The following is an 11,149-nucleotide window of genomic DNA, read 5'->3' on the forward strand; positions in this document are numbered from 1 at the left end:
CTCCTGCAGTGTGCTCACATTCACAGTCACTACCCTCAACGATTCCCTTTGCAAAACACCTTTGCAGCATCCCTAAGAAGGTGTCGGAAGCAGATGTGGCTTAAGCAGCTAGGTACCCACCTACCACATGGGAGGTCCAGGGTTCAGTTCCTGGTGCCTCCTAAAGATGATGAGTAAGGAATGCATGTGATGTGAGGGCCAGGTGTGGTGAGCTCATGCAACAAGATGATGCAGGGAGTTGATGCAAGGAAGAGTCACAGCAAGGAAACAAAATGAGAGACACAATGAGAGACTCAACAAGCAGGGACCAGAGGTAGCTCAAGTGATTGGGTGCCTCCCTCCCACATGGGATATCTGGGTTCATTTCCCACTGCCTCCTAAAAAGAAGATGAACAGAGAAGAGACACAAGCACAAGCAAAAAATGGGGGTGGAGTTGGGGGGAGGGGGATAAAAGCAAAAAGGTACACTTCGATCCCAGCTAAAATCCCATTTGAGAAACCAAGACTCGGATGCTTTCAAGGGGAAGGAAGGCACCCAATCTCCTCTCTAGAGAAGGTGGGCCAGGAAGTATGTCAACAGAGGCTCGACTCACAGAAATCCCTCGGCCATCACACACTCACCTCCCGGAGGAAAATGCTTGTTTACAAGACACTTGCGCACTTTGTGACTTTGCTGTGCATTCCTGCACGGCAGGGGTCCTGCTTCCTGCTTGGCTCTCCTAGAGGCCCAGAATACAGTAGGTGCTCAATAAATACTTGTGGGGAGAAGGGCGTGCCTTCATTCCTTGATTTGATCTTCTCCCACACCACCATCAGGCAGCAAATTAGGAAATATGACTGCTGCCAGTGTTAGTCATCTGCTTAGCAGGGGAGATGGAGTCCCTGGCTCCCTGCCCTGGCCTTTCCAACCCAGGTGAGACCTTGGCCACTGCTGGAAGGACAAAGCTATTAATTAGGAGGAAGAACCCTTTCAGTCATTCCTGCAGACATAATAATTACAATCATCCTCCTCATCATCTCTAACTCATGTAGTCCTCACACCAGTGGCACCAGTGAGGAAGGAGCTATTATTATCTGTTTTCACAGCAAGGCACAGAGCAGTTAAGTAACTTTCCCAACATCACAAGCCAAAAGGCAGCACTGCTGGGACATGGACTCCATCAGGCTTAAAGCCCAGCCCCAGATGCTACTAAAACCTCAGGACAATTAGCAACCCCAGCTGGACCCAGAGCGGCTGCCAGCACAGGTGGGGTGAGTTTGGGTGAGGGATCAGGGCTACCTGAAATGTGGAGGTCAGTCAGGGAGCCTTCAAGGAGACCCACCTGCCAGCTCTGGCCCTGAGGCGACAGCCCGAGCAAGATGCGGCCCAGCAGGAGAGGCAGGCAGGAGCTCCCTAATTACAGGGTTAGTTGTTTCACGGGTGCAATGCGCAGGGTCAGAGGCTCCGCCAGCCTCTCAGGCACCAGCCTGGGCTGGGAGCCGGGGAGCCTGCCCTGCAGGGCTGACCTTGCAGCACAAGCCTGAAGAGTGGGTGGGAGTGAGGCAGGCAGAGTGGGAGAGCACCCCAAGGAGAGAACACGGCCTGGGTAGGACCTGCGGCTACCGCGCTCTTCTTTCCTTCCCTCTTATCCTTAGAGGGCAAGTGCAAAAGGGAATTATTAAAATTCCCATGACCCTGCCCCGCCCCCAGATGGCCTTGGATCCCTCCTCCATCAAGCAGTGATTCTGCCCCGCCACTCCAGCAGCTGTTTGCACTTGACAAAATGCCCAGTGGTCTTGTTTGATCCTTATAACTACCTGGAGGGAGCAGGTGTCCGGCCCCTGTACAGAGGGGGAAACTGAGGTGGGGGTGGTGTGCCTCTCCTCGTCCTGGCAGCCTCCCCTACCCCCGGGCAAGATGCACTTCCTAGCGCCTTGGCTCTGGGGGGCTGGGGGTGCAAGATGCACTTTCTAGCGCCTTGGCTCTGGGGGGCTGGGGTGTCACGTGACACATCCAGGTAAAGCGCTGAGCAGGTGGAGCTCAAGGCCGGGGCTGCCGTCGTGACGACGACGAAGCGCCTTCCCGAGGAGCAAGAACGGGGTTTCTGAGTCCTCCCTCCCCCGAGACCCTGCAGCCCCGCTGAGAAGGGGGCGTCCTGCGGGCAGGGGGCCCCGGGAGCGGGGACGGGGCTGCGCGGGGACAGCAGCTGGACCCCGGCGACAGGCAGCTGTGAGCCCGGGGTAGGGGAGAGGGAGCTCTGCGGAGGGACGTGGTGGGCGCGGGGGCAGGAGGAGCCGGGGAGCCCGGGATGAGGCCAGGGGGGCCCAGGCGGCCCAGCGTGAGGAACGCCGCCAGCGCGGGGAGCAGGCGCTTCAGATTGTTTCCATTCTAACACCTTTTTTTTTTAATGTACTGGATGCATATAATTTCTTAAACATTTTGTTTTTAATAATTTCAAACTTACGTACTGTGGCAAAAACAATACAACCCCCACACACACACACACAGAGGACTCCAGCATGCCCCCACCCAGGCCCACCACCCGCTTTCAGCATTTTCCCGCCTTTGCCGCAGCAGCCTCCTCTTTACAGCAGCATTTACCTGGAATTCTCTTCCAGCTAACTTTAATGACGCACCCTGCAGGAAAGGTGGGTACACACGCACGGTGGGAAATGAGAGCCCCCATCATCTGTAACTCACCACCCCCGGCAGCCTCGTCATCCTGCGGGAGTCTCTTCTTCCAGTCTTTAAAAGAAAAGAAAAAAATTCAGCCCCTGAAAGGGCAAAAAAAATTCCAAGTGCCTAAGAGATGACTGCACAGGGCCTTCCCGGGGCTGGGGAGGTCCAGGCAGGCTTCTGGAGAGAAGGTGGGGTTCAGGATGGACCTCGGGGAGTGTGGGAAAGGGTGGCGGTTAATCTCCTCAAAGCGGAAGCCAGGGCCGATCTGCGCTGAGGGGGGAGGGAAAGGGCTTCCGGCGGCTTCGGCGCGCAGGGAATTTGAAAAGTGGCGCCAAAATGAGGAGGGCCAATGGTGAGTGTCAGGGGCGGGGCCAGTGGTGAGAAGGGCCAATGGTAAGTGTCGGGGGCGGGGCCAATGATGAGAAGGGCCAATGGTGATGAGGGGGCGGGGCCAGTGGTGAGAAGGGCCAATGGTGAGTGTCGGGGGCGGGGCCAATGGTGAGATGGGCCAGTGGTCAGGAGGGGGCGGGGACAATGGTGAGAAGGGCCAATGGTGAGGAGGGGGCGGGGCCAGTGGTGAGAAGGGCCAATGGTGAGGAGGGGGCGCGGCCAATAGTAAAGATGGCACCAAATTGGAAAAGCCGCCAGCAGTGGAGGCGGCGCCGAGCGCCCAGCCCGCGGGTGTGGAGAGGCGGGAGCAGGGACTGAGCGGGACGCGGAGCTTAGTTAGACCACGCGGAGAGGCGGGACCCCCGAAGGGCCCAGGCAGTGGGGAGCAGGGAGGGCCCTGGTGCTAGGTGGGGGGTATAAGCCTCAGCATTCTTGCTGTTTGGGCGTCGGTCATTTTATCCAGGTCTGCGCGTGTTCTTGCAAGATGGTTCATAAAAGTCTTTTTTTCCTCCACACTCGGGTTGCTTTAGTTTTGTTACAGGTGCGGCTTTCTTTTTAACAGGACGGGCAGGGGTTGGAAAGACCACAGGAACAGAGAAGGGATTCCGGCCCAGGGGGGCCACGGCCAAGCTGGGAAAGGAGCTAATAAAATGGGGTTCCCGAGCGCACCCCGCGGGCCAGCCCTGCTCCCGCCACCACGGCCCGCGCGCCCAAACTTCATCTCCCCAACGACCCTGGGGCGAACAGGGAGTGGCCTCATTTAGGACGGGTCCCCAAACCCCACCCCACTGCTGTGAGGGGCTGAGGCTCCCACCCGGTGGGTCCCGGGAAACGCCAGCTGGTTGTGGCGCGGGTGCCGGCTGCGCCCAGCGCCCACCCGGGGGTCCTCGCGGGGCAGAAGGCGCTGAGAAGCCGCGCACAGTCAGGGAAAGGGAAGAGGAAGCGCCTCGGGCTGGCTGGGAGCTGCACAGGCCTTAGGGCGCCCCAGCACCCCAGGCCTGACAGCCGCCGCCGCCCCTCCGAGGGGGCCTCGGGCGCGCGCCCGCCGGCCTCGAGTCAGTCACCAGGCCCTGACTGCTGGTGGCCCAGCCCAAGCCCTCCCTGGCTGCTCGGGTTCGGGAGGTGGGGAAGGGCGAGGCCTGGCGAGGAAACCAGCGACGACAATGGTATTTAAACCTCTCCCGTGGGTGCCCTGAATGTCAGCTCCTGAAGCACTGTCGCTCCCGTCCGCAGCGGGAGGAGCAAGCCCACCTGGGCTTCCTGCCCTCAGGACACCCATTCCTGGTGGTGCTCAAGCCTGGACTTCTCATCTGTGAAATGAAAGCGGGCGAGCGGATGTGGCTGGGGCGGTTGGGCACCTGCCTCCCATGTACGAGGTCCCGAGTTCAATCCCAGGTACCTCCTAAAAACAAAAACAAAACCAACTCAGGGGAGCTGGTATAGCTCAGTGGTTGAGTGTCGGCTTCCCACATTCGAGGTCTGAGATCAATTCCTGGTACCTCAAAAAAAAAAAAAAAGTAACCCCACCCTTCTTGCCCAAGTTCAGTGTCCCACCACTTGTTGCCGCCTTCCTGCCGGCCCCTTCCTTCCTGGTGCCTCCCCACCCCCTTCTCCAGAGGGTACCCCCTCTGCGCTGCACCAGGCACCCAGGCCTCTGCCAGCTGGGAGTTGAGTCAGACCTGGGTCCACCAATGCATGGCTGCCCGCTGAGCTCAGACAGCCAGAGGCTCCTTGTCTCGGCTCCCACCCAGTGTGCACCAGGCCCAGGGGACAGCCCGGGGAGGGGGGGGGGGGCGGGCGGAGGGCACACCCCAAGGCGAAGGCTCCCACTGTGCCGCCAGGCTGTTGTGCTCTGGATTGCCAGGCCAGGGCAGGGGCTCTGCCAGCAAGAAGTCTGACCTCCGACAATGACCTTTCTCCCTGGGTGTTCCAGAAGGCACCAGCTGCCTTCAAATTCAAACCAGCAGGAGGAGGCGCACATATGCTGAGTCTCAAAAAGGAGACAAGAGCCCTCTAGAAGGGGCTCTGGCCAGGGGCCCCCTCCCCAGCCTCCTGAGCGCAGACCCCGGGCGCATCCCCCATGGGCACAGCACCCCCACCCCCTCGATCCGTGGCCCTGCGCCGGCTGTGGAGCTGCGGTCATCGTGGCAGCTCTGGTGTTAGCTGCGCTTATGAGCACCCTCTCAATGTCAGCGTCTGTGCTAAGAACTGCATGTTCACCACCTCTCAAAAACCACTCACTCTTTTTTGTTCTCCCTTAAACTTTTTATTTTGACATAATTTCAAACTAAGAAGACAGTTGCAAAAATAATACAAAATCAATCCAGAGAACTCCAATTTGCCCCTTCCCCCACCCCATATCCAGAGCCAAATTTTAACATTTTGTTTCATTTGCTTTATTGGTCTATTTAACTATCTAGCATCAGTCCAACTATCTGTTTATTTTCTAAATATTTGAGAGGTTGTTACATCATGTTTCCTGAACACATAACACTCCCATGTGCGGTTCCTAAGAGGGAGGATTATGTAACCACTTTAAGTACAGATTTATCAAGTTCAAGAACTTTAGTGTCAATATAAAACTTCCAGTCTATATTCCAATATTTTCATATGTCCTTTAGGACCTTTTCTCCTCCATTATTTCAACCACCTACTCTTTCTTTAAAAACTATAGTTTCATTAGAGAAGTTGTACGCTTACAAAGCAATCATGCACATGTGTGGAATTCCCATACAACACCCCTCCACCAACACACTGCATTGTTGTGGAATATTTGTTACAGATTATGAGATAATATCAGACTATTACCTCCAACTATGGTCTATGGCATACATTTGGCATATTTTTCCATACCCCCCTATTAGTAGCACAGTACATCTTTGACATTGATGCAAGAATATTACAGAATTGCTGTTAACTATAGTCCATAGGTTACGTTAATTGTATTTTCCCACTGCTTCTCCACATCTTGCAATAGTGGTGTACATTTGTTCTGGTTCATAGAAGGACATTCTTATATTTGTACTATTAACCACTATTATCCACCTCTGTGTTCAGTATATTATTCAGTCCCTAGATTATTCTCTAGCTTTCTTTCAATTGACATTTACATCCCCAGCTTACCCTTTTCAGCCACAACCCCATTTATAAACCAGCTGTGTTATTAGTTCTACTCACTGTAATGTGTTACCATCAACTGTATCCATTTCCATACTTTTACAGTCAAGTTAATTAAAACTTCTACATGTATTAAGGATCAGTACACATTCTCAGCCCTCCTCATATCTCCTAATAACCTATACTCTAGGTTTTAACTCCATGCATTTGTTCTTCATATTTAGTTCATATTAGCAAGACCACACAATATTTGTCCTTTTGTGTCTGGCTTATTTCACTCAGCATAATGTCTTCAAGGTTCACCCATGTTATTACATGTGTCCCAATTTCATTTCTTCTTAAAGCAGCATAGTATTCCATTGTATGTATATACCACATTTTGTTTATCTATTCATCATTTGGGCACTTGTCAACCACCTACTCTTTATTTTTATTTGTTGTTGTTTCTGTTTTTCTTAAACCACCTACCCTTACTGCATGCCACTGAAGAGAACGATGGGGCTGAGCAGTGTGATAAAACCTTGCCCCAAGTGCCCCGAGCAGGGCTGGAAGAACTTGGCTTTCAGCCCTGTGTCTGCCTCGGGGCTCGAGCTCCCCCCACCAGGTTTCACTTTCCAGTAAATGGAAAGTTTAAGGCTCGCCACATGCCACCCACTAGGATGACTACAATAGAGAAGACTGATGATGAGTATTGGCAAGGAAGGGGAGACACTGGAAGCCTGATACACTGCTGGTGGGAATGTGAAATGCTGCAGCTGCTTTGGAAGACAGTTTGGTGGTTCCTCAAACAATTCAATGCAGAGTTACCATACACTCCAGCAATTCACTCCTCCATATCTACCCAAGAGAAATGAGACTATTTGTCCACACAAAACAAACGCTCCTAGTAGCCTCAGTCACAATAGTCAAGAGGTAGAAACAGCACAAAGGTACATCAACCGATGATGGATAAACAAAATGTGATATAGGCATATGATGGGATATTATTTGTCCATAAAAAGGAAGGAAGAATTGATACATGCCATGACATGGGTAGAAAACATTACATCAGGTGAAAGAAACCAGACACAAAAGGGCAAATATTGTATTATTCCATTGTTATGAAAACCCAGAATAGGGAAATCTATAGACACAAAAAGTAGATTTGTGGCTGCCAGGGACTAAGGGAAGTTGGGAGAGTCAGGGGGTGATAGCTAATGGGTACAGAGTTTCTTTCTGAGGTGATGAAAATGTTCTGAAGCTGTGATAAATATATGAAAACTGTTAAATTGTACACTTTAAATGGGAGAATTGTATGGTAGGTGAATTATAGCTCAATAAGGCTGTTAAAAAATTAAAACGTTTAAGATTCAACGAGTCTTCAAAAAAGAGTCAGGAGGTCATCAGAGGGGTGGCGCTTACATGCGCCTCAGCAGAACACCAGAGACAGCCAAAGTGGATACAACCCCAGGTACTGGTTCACCAAGGGCTATGGAGACCCACAGGTTCTGTGGTCATGGCAGACGGCTCTGGAGTTCAGTGCCGTATCAGTGGGCCCTGCTTTGGAATTTGTGTTCCTGAATGTTACGGAGTTGGACTCATATGTGAACTTTCTACACATCCCTCTTCTGTTACTTTTACTGAACCTGTGGTTGGTGCTAGGGTTGGTGTATACTCAGGAGACCTGAATCTCTGGACTGGCCATGTGACAGCTGGGCCCTGAGCCTCAGCAGAGTTGCAACTCCTACTCTCTGGTTTGTTGGACTTGTCGAGGTCAGCTAAAATGGAGGTGAAAATGGTCAACTACCACACCAGGGAACCGAGAGTGCCTACAACTGCAAGCAGGAGAATTGCATCTACCATCCATGTGGAATCTAAGCCCCCTCTCAATATGGAGGTGGAGTGACCATCACCATCCCAGGATCCACAGGATGGAGGAATAAAATATTCCTCATTAAAATACTTCTCATTAGAGTGGACTCACTGATATTCTACTATGGAACTATTGTGATTAGTAATGGAAGAAATTGTAGCATTGATGTGGAAAAAGTGGCCATGGTAGTTGCTGAGGGCAGAGAGAGGGAGGAAGAGATGTGATGTGTGGGCATTTTTGGGACTTGGAATTGTCCTAAATGATATTGCAGGGACAGATGCTGAACATTATATTTCCTGCCATAACCTTCTGAATGGACTGGGGGCGAGTGTAAACTACAATGTAAACTATTATCCATGTGGGGCAGCAGTGCTCCAAATTGTATTCACCAAATTAAATGAATGTGCCACAATGATGAAAGAGGTTGTTGATGTGGGAGGAGTGGGGGGTGGTAGATGGGAACCTCTTATATTTTAATGTAACATTTTTTGTGATCTATGTATCCTCAAAAAATACAATTAGAAAAATGGTTGGGGTGTGGGTGGGGAGTGGGGTATCTGGGAACCTCTTGTGTTTTTTAATGTAACATTTTGTGTGATCTATTAACTTTTTAAAAAGATAATTAAAAAATAAAATAAAAATTATAAAAAAGGCTCAGCCTTTAAGGAGCTCACAAGTCAGGGAGGGCCAAGAAGCAGATATGCCCCAGCGAGTGATGAGGGCCACAGCACCAGGAAGCATTGGCGGGGGCGAGAGGCGGCCTGGGGGATTAGGGCTGGCCGAGGACAAGTGCCTGAGTCCTGGTGTGAAAGTAACAAGTTTTCCACCAGAGGCCACACTGGTCTAGTAATTTAGGAAGAGAGGGGTGCATCTCTCAGCTTAGGGAGTGGGGCCGAATGGGGAGGCAATCCTGGAAGGCTTCCTGGAGCAGGTGACACTGGGCCAAGTGTTGAAGAATGAATCAGGCAGAAAAGCGAGGGGAGGAAAAAGATGTCACAGAGCGGGCAAAGGCACACTCAGGGAATGTGCTGAGGGGCTGAGTGCTGGGTGGGAGCTGGGGAGAGGCTGAGAGGGAACGTTTGAGGGATGGGGGGTCTGACCCCTTCCGGTCTGGCACTACCTCTTCTCTGTTCCCCAATGTTGGCCTTGGTTTCAACAGCAACAGCAAAAGCCTTCCACCTCAGAGGCGGCAAGTCTTTGACTCAGCCACTAAAATGAGGCTGATATTGAGTTAAGAGGACAAACAAGCAACAGGGAGCAAGTACCGGGGTGCCCACGGCAGGAACGAGGCCTCGCAGATGCTAGGTACCCACGGGCCACATCCCACCACCCCAGGAAACATCGGTGCCTGAGAGAAATTGAAACAGAAACCCAGGTGACTTTCCCTGGGCAGATTCCAAGGAAGAAGAGAAAGAGGCATCGAGAGGGGACACCCCACCAGTTTTGCACCCACTAGCCACCAATCAAAAGAGCAGGCAGGTGAGAGAAGCAGGTGCCCAGGCATGGGCCCCATCACCCTGCTCCACGTGCCCTCGGCCCACCCACCAGTCAGCTTCAAGTCAGCTCAACTATGGGCCTTGGGCCCCCCGCGGCCCTCGGATTTCCCAGCACAGCCGCTTTCCTTACCCTTCCCGCCGCTGCCTCCCTGGGTCCCTGAGGCCCTGGCATTTACGCATCCTGAATTTGGAGCCAGATGATCTGGGTTCAGCTTCTGGCCTTGTGATGATTTAACTGTGGGCTCGGAGCCTCAGTTTGCTCCCCTGTAAAGTGGGCATCGGGCTTGCTGCTCTCTCTTTCTGTTCCTGGCAAATTAGGAGAAAGTCAATGTGTCATAGGTGGCAATGAGGATCCGTGCAGAATTACCTCAGTGTGGAAACCCTTGGTGGCAAAGCAGATCTGAGGGAAGGGTGAATGTGGGAATGATGAGGTCAATCCCCTCTACTGTTTTTTTTTTTAATATATATTTTTATTGCATTGACATACATACATCACTAAATTTCCCATTTTAACCACTTTCCTGTGTATAATTCAGTGGCATTAATTACCTTCTCAATATTGTGTTCTCATCCCCAGCATCCATCACCAGCACTTTCCCATCTCCCCAAGCAGAAACTCTGCACCCATTCAACAATCACTCCCCATTTCCCCCTTCCCAGTCCCTGGCAACCCCTGATAGGCTTTCTGTTTCTAGGAATTTGCTTATTTCTTATAAGTGAAGTCACACTATATTCGTCCTTTTGTGTCTGGCCTATTTCACTCAGCATAATGTCTTCCAGGTTCTTCATCTGGTTCCGGGCATCAGAACTGCATTCCTTTTCGTGGCAGGCTACTATTCCATTGTACGTCTAGACATACCACATCGTCTTTGTCCGCTCCTTCATCTACTGACACTGGTGCTAGTTCCTCCATGCTCTTTTGTGCAGTGTTTTCACCTTTCCAAAGCATCTTCCCACGTGTCTTTACCCCCATCTGACAGGAGACAAAGCTGAGGTCAAAGCAGTGGTGTGACTGAGAGCACCCCACACAGGGGATGTCGGGTGCCTCTGGGCCTGGGCCTCTGACGCTGAGCTGGGGTGACAGGACCCTGGCGCTTTTCACACGGCAGCCCCGACCCAAGGCAGGAGGCCACACCACCACCCAACTCCAACTTCTGGGTGCCTGGAGGGTGCTCAGCCTGCAGCGGGGGAGAGTCACAAGCCTGTCCTCAGGTAGTTTAAGGCCTCTCATGTGGAAGAGGAGTTAGGTGAGTTCTAGGTAGTCCCAAGGCAGAAGCGGGACAAGTGCTGGGGAGTTATAAAACAGAGAAGAGATTTCAGCTCATTGTGAAAGAAGCATTCCAAATACACTGACCTGGATAGAGACGGAGAAGGCCACCTGAAGGGTAGTGAGCTCCCTGCTACTGGAGGTGATCAAGTGCAGGCCAATCAGTTGGCTGAAGCAGTTCAGAGTGGAGCAAATTCTGTGGTAGTGGTTCACCTAGAGCAGGGAGGAGGGGAGAAATGGGACATAAAGAATGGCAGGGAAGGTTCATGTGGTCAGAGAGGACCCTGCAAAGGCACTAGTAGAAGAGGGGAGGCTTAAGTAAGCTAGGAGAAAAACCCTCCGAGCAGGTTCTGTACTAGAGCAGAAAA

This window comes from Dasypus novemcinctus, chromosome 17, assembly GCF_030445035.2.
Source record: "Dasypus novemcinctus isolate mDasNov1 chromosome 17, mDasNov1.1.hap2, whole genome shotgun sequence".
In the NCBI taxonomy this organism is placed as follows: domain Eukaryota; kingdom Metazoa; phylum Chordata; class Mammalia; order Cingulata; family Dasypodidae; genus Dasypus; species Dasypus novemcinctus.